Source organism: Phyllostomus discolor, chromosome 11 (genome assembly GCF_004126475.2).
Source record: "Phyllostomus discolor isolate MPI-MPIP mPhyDis1 chromosome 11, mPhyDis1.pri.v3, whole genome shotgun sequence".
NCBI classification, from domain to species: domain Eukaryota; kingdom Metazoa; phylum Chordata; class Mammalia; order Chiroptera; family Phyllostomidae; genus Phyllostomus; species Phyllostomus discolor.
Genome location: NC_040913.2, coordinates 31,011,743 through 31,021,151, shown reverse-complemented (window position 1 = coordinate 31,021,151; position 9,409 = coordinate 31,011,743). Strand labels below are relative to the sequence as shown.

The 9,409-nt window shown below is 33.7% G+C and overlaps 1 pseudogene; it reads right to left on the bottom strand.

Moving 5' to 3' along the window:
• Nucleotides 1-2,514: 2,514 nt before the first annotated feature.
• On the bottom strand, nucleotides 2,515-7,436 carry LOC114508425 (annotated as a pseudogene).
• Nucleotides 7,437-9,409: the final 1,973 nt, after the last annotated feature.

Below are 9,409 nucleotides of genomic sequence, written 5' to 3'. Positions count from 1 at the left end.
CTCTTCCCTACTGATGATCTAACATGAGATATATCAGTGGTCCAATATAAAGAATTGGGGTATTTAAATTGTAGAGTGGTTTTGTTTGTGTAATTTGAATCAACTAATATTTCAGAGACTTTGTTATTTACTTTTTGTTTACAATTCCATAGAATTATCTCTTTGGATATGGTCACTACCTGAAAGTTGTGTATCTCCTATCAATTATTATTTTTATACCAAAATGAGTGTATTTCTATTGGACTGCCTGATACAGGAGATAGTGTAGCATGGATGGGTAGTACAAATAATATAGATATACTCTACTTGAAATAAACAAAAATGCTTATACAGCTCAATGGATCACTTGGAAACCACCTCTTGTTTGACTGTATTTCTTAGCAGAAACAAAGCAGAAGCAGAGACACTCTTCTTTTTTGATGTGCATGTGGAGATAGGAAGGAAGACACTAATTTTTTTAAAACAATTGACCATCCTATAAGGCCTGGCCATAGAAGTGTAAACAATTTAAATGAATCCCCATTTCAGTTGTCATATCATGTCTCTGTCACCTGTGTATTGTGAGATCACATGTACACCTACCAATATAACTGGGAATGGTTGCTACACTGTGGAGGATACTTGCCAACAGTATCCATCCCTGCTCCGGATGCTCATTGAAACATGAGAAAAACATACACAGAGACAACTGAGTCCTGTGGGGAGAGTGGCAAAATGGCCACTCTCTCTAGTGGAGAGTGCCCTGAACCCCTACCTCAGTAGGTCTTTATTAAGAATACAGACACAGTTTGTGGATTAACAGTCTGGCAAGGAAGATCAAACGGAATAGGTAATTTTCAAAGGCTCTGACAGAACTCCCGGTGGGATTCTGAGCAAAGTTTGGGGTTTTCTCACTATAGGACCTAAAAGGCTAGTCTCATTTCCTGCCTCTACCTTCATATTCTAATTCAATAACATCCTCCAGCAAGCAGATCTCACAGGATCTTGCATATTCTATGTCCCAGGCCTGATTACCCCAGGGGTCCATTGACTCTGGTCTGGGCTACACCACCCCTGCTATTTCCGAAGGCCTGAGTCAACAGAGGTGACAAAGGCAGCCAGGAGACTTGAAATTCTCACAACTTAGAACAAGGACTCAGTCTTTGACAAAGCCGAGGGGGCAGGGGTTGATGTCCATCACCCCTTCATTTCCACAGCCCCAAATCTCTTCCCTGAGGTCTCCTCATGATCATGCCTGTCCTAGGCGACCCCTCCACCCCACCTTGTGGGAAATTGTACCTGTCATTGGCTAACTGATCAAGCATAGGAGGCCAGGCACAGAACAGGCAGTGTTCATGCCAGTGAAATAAGTCTTGTCTCCTTAGTGGCTCCTGGTTCAGAGGTCTATCACTCAGCCTAAGTCACAAGGGGTTACAGCTTCCTGAGACCAGGCAGGGTGGGCCCCAACACTACACCACAGTTAGATTTAAGTTCTTGGCAGGCAGGACTGAGAGAAAGTAATTTGGAATAAGTTTTATACTCTATTTAAAACAAATCACTAGTATTCCTTTAAATAGCAAGTTACAATAGAAAGATACTGCCTGGAAGTTATCATATTCAATTTGGTTCATTTTTAGGCTTTGTTTGAGATTGACATGGTTATTTGAGATTTATATAGTTGTTTGAATCATTTGCTTATAGTACAATCTTGCCACAATGTATTAAAGCATAAGATACCTATTATTTCTTCATCTGCATTTTTAAGTGTAATACTCTACTACATTCCTCATAGGTCAGCAGTTCTTGAATATTAAGGAGAAAAAGCTAATAATGGGTAAAACCTGCTAATAATGCAGATGTCTGTAGCTATAATGGTACTAGATGGGGAGGAGACAATGAAGAAAGGGAATAAAGTGAATATATTCATGTGTAAGGAACTTGGTTCAAGTATTTGGATTTAAAAACAACTTCCCCAAAGAAGCTGTCTAATTAGGAATTTCCAGAAAACTTTTTTTGCCCAACAGAAGGATATGAAAAGGCCCAATCCAAACTTTTGAAAACTACAGTTATGTAGTGTTATAAACGATGATCAAAGTAATTGGAGTGAGAGGGATGAATATGTTTTCCAACCAGCTACAGTTGGTAGCATAGCCTCTTCTGCAGTTGGTGGTTCAGTATAGACCATAGAAGTAACAGACATGTTTTGAAGGAAAGGGGTGGAAAAACACTGAACATATTACCTGTCTATATCAGTAACAGGGTTTCATGGCTAGGAAATTTTTCCAAACAATAAAATGACTCCAGGATTGATTTATCTCTTTCTCCATCATTAAGTAGGGCAGAAAAAAAAAGGTTTACAAGTAGATATAGTGAAAACAGAAAATTATAAAGCAGAAAACACAAAAGTATCAAGACAATGAAATAGGTTCAACAATATTCTAATAGGCTATAAAACCTGTTAACTTTGAAAGCCCTAGCAAAAATTACTCTTGCTTATAAATCACTTATTTATTCTATGACCATATCTTGAAAACATTCTTACCACATACTGAAGAATCCTACATTCAACCTTTAAGCATTCTGTATTTCTTTTCCAATAGAGTAGCTGAGTAGCTTGTTCCAGTCAATTTTGATGCAAGTTACTGGAAGCTGCTGGCACAAGGCCTTGAATGTGGTGCCTGACATTGATAGTTTTCACTAATTGCTGTCTGATACTCATTTTCTGCATGTTCTATGATTTTAATAAACTCCTTGGTAGTTTGGTCTTCATTCAAAACAGTTATTGAATCCTGAACATCTTTATGACTAACGAATTGAGTACTGCCATCTTCATAATAGTGTACCAGAGTCTTAAAGTACTCCAAGCATCTGGGCTATAGGTGATATAATGGTGAATTTCCATTCTTTCACAAGCAACCATTCTAGAACTTCTTTGGGTGAAACTGTGGCTTTCAATCCATGTAATAGTGTTCTGTTTCCCATCTATAATTTTAGCATAAACAGTATAGAAGCCATTGGAATAATGTTTTTCACATAGGCCTTTAAAGTGCTATCACGGGATTATCTCCAAGACTCAGACCTCCATCTGTTTTTGCTGGCTGGGAGTCACTTGCTTCTTTCTGTAAGAAATAGAACTTAAAGAAAAATTTGTTTCTTGGATCTAAAAATGTGCTCTTTCACAGGTTACCGTGTTCTCTAATTAGGGCCTGATCTTCATATCCTTCTAGTTTTAGGAGTGAACTGATCCATGTTAAACCGGGCAAATGCATGTGCTGCCCCTTTCCTGAGGAGACTGTCAGTGTTAAGTAGTCGCAGGACATCACTGACTACTTCATTCAATTCCCATGGGAGTGCATGACTTTAGCAGCTATGTGTACCTTTTCTTCATGTGGTATCCAACCCTTGAAGTCAGCTCTTTGGGCTGTTCTGGACCAGCCAGGCTGCCAATCAAGTTTGTTGATCAAAAAGAAAGTGACATTCAATGTTTTTAAATTATAAAAAAAGTAAAATTATGATCAAGAAAATGTTATAGTATCAAATACTTTTTTCTTAATTTTGTGTTTTGAATGAGAGTGTTATCAAAAGGACATAATCATTAGAAATATACAAACGTCTTGAAGCTCTTACTGTAAACATTAAAAACCACTCTAGATGTCAAGCAGTAAAATGTTTTGTCAATATTACTTTATTTTTATATCTAAATTCTTCTGGAGCTTTAATACTGTATAGTCAATTACAATATATAGATTATCTGAAGAAATTTATGTTTCAAAATAGTTAAAATTCAATCATGTTCATACCAAAGCTTATTTACTTCAGTTCCTACTCTATGACTGCCTTCAATTCCAACTCAGAGACTGCCTCATTACCAGTCTGACCATTTAACCCAGAAACACAAGTCATTATTGGCATCTGCTTCATGCCTCACAGCCATACCCCATGCATCACAGTTGTAAAATAAGATTCATATATTTTTTAAACTATTAGCATTTTGACTGGCTTCTCCTTATTGGCTTTATCATGTTCTGCCTGGACAAATTCAGTAGTTGTTAGTTTCTTAGAGATGAGCTTTTGAACTTACCTACATTTTTCCATCAACTTCTTCAAACCCAGTTTCTTTTCAAGTACAAGAAATTTTACCCTTATGTTTACAATATTTTAAAAATATTTGAAACAACAACAGCGTACAAAGACAGTTTCACCTATATAGAATTCATTCTATTTTGTGGAGGAAATTTTTGCTGAGCTTTGACAATGAACTTAGAAGTTTGTGTATAAGCCAAGACTCTCCCAAAGTCCTCCAGTGAAGTTTCTTGGTTGGAATACACAGACCCAAATAGAGTGCACGATCAATAAGCATCATAATCCTATAGTTCACAGGTGGTAATAACATGTTTAAAGTAGTAAACTTTTTGAAATTTGTATCTATACTAACCAGTATCAACCATATGTTTAAGAGAATTGTCAAAAAAAAAAAGAGAGAGAGAACTGCCATTGTCACTCCGGTATGTTTTGCAGTGTGATATATTATGAAGGAGAAAAATATTTTCTACAGACTAGAAAAAAACTCTTTTCTCACCTAGGCTTTGTTATTCAACCTCTAGATAATTAGGATTTTTTTCTGGGATCATTTATTTGACTACCTGGAGATTTCATATTATTATACTAATATGATTTTTAAATTGATATCTTACAATTGACCCTGAACATTTAGGTTTGTCCTTGAATTCTCTTGGACCAGGCATTTCTTCTCTTGCAAGATAAATACACAGAATGAGGAGTGCTTCCAAAACAAAGCTATCTCATCTAGAAAATATCTGTTGATATAATCTCACTCATCAACATATAAACTATGTTGCCATTTTGATATAATGGAGCATAACACAACTCTTAAATCAGCTGAACCATGCAAGGCTTGCTTTTAATATCAACTTTTGTGCTGACTCATAACTTTTCCTCACACCCTGCCTCATTAGCTTCCCAAGCAAGGTCATTATCTTCATTTGGATAAACAAATAAAGAAAAAGATGTCACTATTACTCTCACTCTGTCCATTTTAGTAGTCATTTCAAGAGGTTTTCTATAAAATAAGTAGATGTTCTTTACTATCAATGCTATCTATGAAACTTCCTTTTTACTATTATGATAGCATTCACTATGATAATTAGCATATTCAGCACAAATATTAGAGTTTTGCCATGTGCTCCTTTTCAAAAGACTATTATAAACATTTTCATTTATTTAACACTGAAGTATTCTTGATTTCAATCATGGTTCATACAATAACTCTTGATATGACTCTGAGTTGTCTCTCTTAGTCATTGTACATCCCCAATGTCATCTTGTTGACTTCGTGCTTTTCAGAGAGTACTGTAGCACTACAGATAGTTCTGTAGTTCTATCATTTTATTTTCAATGTAATTCATGTAAATTTCTGTGTATTGCTTCATGTTTATTTCAGGGGTCTAAATAAAATTATTCTTAAATACTTAACCAAAGTCATTGAATTGAAATATAGTTAAATGTGCATAGTCCATAAGAATGGTACCATATTTTCCCATGTATAATGTGATCCCATGTTTTTAGCCCAAACTTTCAGAAAAAAATCTTCTGTTTTATTTTTTAATTCAATTTCTTATTTATTTATATTTAGGTACTTGTTTTTTTGTATTATAAAGGGGTTTTACCATTTACAAGAAGTTTTATGTAACAAATAATTACAATATGCAAGAAGAGATACAAGGTATTTCAGGTACTACCCATGTATGATGTGCATCCTTATTTTCCTCTCAAAATTTTGGGCAAAAAAGTGTGCATTATACATGGCAGAGCACAGGATTAGGAAGCAAGGAATGTTATAATGTTTTAAATAAGATGGCAATGTTGACAAGGCACGCCTGTAGATAAATACTGTACCTTTCCACTTGGACATATCCCAAGGGCAAAATTCAAAAATAATCTTAAACTGAATTATTAATCTTATATTTAGGGCAATATTAAATTATTATTAAATTATTATTTGGAAGTATTATATGAATTTATAATTGAAATTATTATTTGAAAGTATATAATAGAATAAAGCAAATAAGTAATTATGTTCAAGTCATTAGAAATCAAATTTTCAGTACTAAAGAGATTAAGAATCTAAGAAGTGAAAACACAGTAGTTTCAAATGTGAATCATTATATCAACAGGGATATATGAATGATTTTTCTTTATAAAAATTATGTAGTTCTGTCCACTGAGAAATCTTAGAAGCTATAACAACACAAAAGCAGTAGGAACCCTGGGTCCCCAAGCAGTAAAATCCACCATTTTCTAAGTCAATGGTTTTGGTTTTGGTTTTTGTTTTTGAATAACTATTTTATAGAATAGTACCGAGATAAATAATTACATTATAAAAACATAAGGTCCAAAACTAAAATGCAATAGACCTCTTAGCTCTCGTGACCTTTGGTATTCTAGAGCCCAAGAATCTTTATAAAATTTTAACCATAGATCAGTTTTTACTTATAAATGCAGGCTGCATCAAACCTTCTCCTTACCTCTGTGAAGGAGACTGTGCCTCTCTCTAGGTGTATGCAAGGTTTAGAGCCTATGTCACATTATTATTTTTACAAATAGCCCCTTCCTCTTGTCCTCAAAGAAGAAAATTTCAGATCAAACAAGAGACAATGATATTTATGCCAAAGGCCTTAGAATGGAAGACTAGGAAAATAAAATTAAGACGTGAAAATCTTAGGTATTTGTAATTAATATAGAATCTATAGGGTGGTTTAAATTTATGTGCCTGAATATAGTACAAGTGGAGTTAAGATATATATTATTTTCCACTATTACTAAACCAGAAATTATACAATATTAATTTGATGTAAGTTTATTAAAATAATGTTCAAATATTATATTTGGCACTGAGAATAAAGTAGTTTACGAGATAAAAAAATATGATCCTACCCATCAAAGACCATCAAATATATTACAATGTAAAAAGTCCAAAAGCAAGCATTATTTTAGTCTTTGTTTTCATGTTTTGTTATTTACATCCCACATATGTCCCCATATGTATGAGATCATACAGTGGTGGATGCCTGGGGCTGGGACAGGGTAAATAAATAGATGTGGGTCAAAGGGTACAAACTTTCAGTTATGAGTACGTTTATGAAAGCTAATACACAACATGGTGACTATAAAGTAGTTAATTATACAATATTGTACACCTAAAAATCGTTGAGAATGTATCTTAAGAATTCTTAACAGACACCTGCACACAAAAGTTACGTATGTGAGGTGATGGGTATGTTAATGAACTCAATAATGGGAGTCCCTTCACAAAGTACACATATATCAAATCACCACATTATACATTTTAAATAACTTAGATTTTTATTTGTGAGTCATACCTCAATAAAGCTGAAGAAAGGAAGTTGTAAAGGTGATAACTTCACTGTGATAATCATTTTACAATATATCATATTTTTTGGACTATAAGACGCACCTCCCAAATTTGGGAGGAAAATGGGGGTCAGTCTTATAGTCTAAATGTAGCTTACCTGGTTTGCGGTGTGTGTGGGGGGGGGGGGGCGCCCTATGTTATTTATGTTATTAAATATTGTACCACATTTTTTACCCCAGCCTTGTTATTACAGGATGGGGTAGTACATTAAGAACAGCAGATGGCATTTCCTAAAAAAATCCCTATTAGTAGTCCACAGGGAAAAAGAAGTCTCATAATTTGGTGAATAAAAACAGAACAAGAAAAAAATCTATTGTGACAAAATGTAAATTTGTTTCACCAACCCAAATATCTTCAGACTGTTAGAGCTTTAGAGAAACTGGCTTTTATCATTAACCATAAGGTCCTTAAAATGTCCCCTTAAAGCACCCAGAATGGATACATCCACACAGGCTCACTACACATTTTCATATTCATTATGCCTTTTCTTGATGCTCCGGATATATTTTTAGCTCAGGCCACTGTAATGAATAAAATAATTCTAGAAAATAAGTAATCATTATTTATAAAAAAGTACTGAATGTTTAATTCATCTGGTAGACCAAAAAAACTCGCTATTAGATATGAGAAAGATGATATAAGACTGTATCATCTGCCTAGAAGTAGAACTAGAAAATCAGCATACTATGGAAGGTCAGTCCATACTTCATTTTACATTTGAAGGACTATACACCATTTTTATATGCTCTCGATGTATTCATTTCAGCACACCATACATTTGATATTTACAAGCAGACTGGCCATTTGTGCCTTCACTTTGAAAGCTGAATTGAGCCAATATCATGCACTTCTGGCATCTAATAGACTCTAATGAACATGAAGATTTTGGTTTATTGGGTCAATGAATAATTTCCTTTTGAAAAATATTTTTCTTCAGAAGATAAAGAAGTGAAAGAAAAATAACAGCTTTGAAAAGATTTGGTAACAGTATAATTGCTGGATAAGCAGTGGGAAATAAATAATTACTCTACTGAAAGTTCCTAGGTAATAATTGTCTGATGGTACACAAATTTCAGGTTTTGCAGCACACCAAATTGATAGTTTCCTAGGTTACAGAAAGGGGAAAGAATATAACATGTCTCCCTGCAAACACATAAAAGGACCTTGTTCAAGGATTAAGAAAATATTTAGAAAATCAATATTTCTGGTAATTACAGAGTTTTACTGGAGCTTTGTCTTTGTACAAAAGCATTAATTTTTAAAGTGTTGTTTAAGGTACTTCAAAGATATGTTCGACAAGTTTTTTCTTCCAAATGGTCATCAGTCGTGTTGATGATCTGGTTGAAAGAAAGACAAAAGTCAATTAACTGCTCATCAATAAAAGGTCATTTCTGATCTAGATAACATATTTAATCAGAACATTTTAAAAATGTGTTTTAACTCTATCATAAACATTTTTGACACTGAAAGAAATGTAATAAATTAAGGTATATTAAGAACATCAAATTATATTAAAAAACATCATAGAAAAACTAAATGCTTATTATATGGAAAAATGGGAAGATGATGTAATAAGCACATATTCATTATGCAAAAATAATTGCTTAAGTTTCAACCAATACAATTATACTGTCATACAAGTGGGTGATAAATAACTAGTCCTAGTAGATACTGAGTTTCTACTATGTTCCAGAAACCAAGTGAAGAACTTTAAATACCACTTTTATCATTCAAATAAATGTTTATTATCATCATCATCCTCATGACCACCACAATTACTTTATTATTATTGTGACAGGTGGGAAGCTAAGTTGCCAAAAAGTAACAACAAAAGTAATAAATAATGCCTATATTTAATATTTCTTACTCATAAATCTTGATTTAAAATTTGAATACAAATATTTACAAATATTTTTTTCTACATGACAGTTTAGACATTTGACCAAAATCAAAAGGAAATTACTGATGGTTCATTTT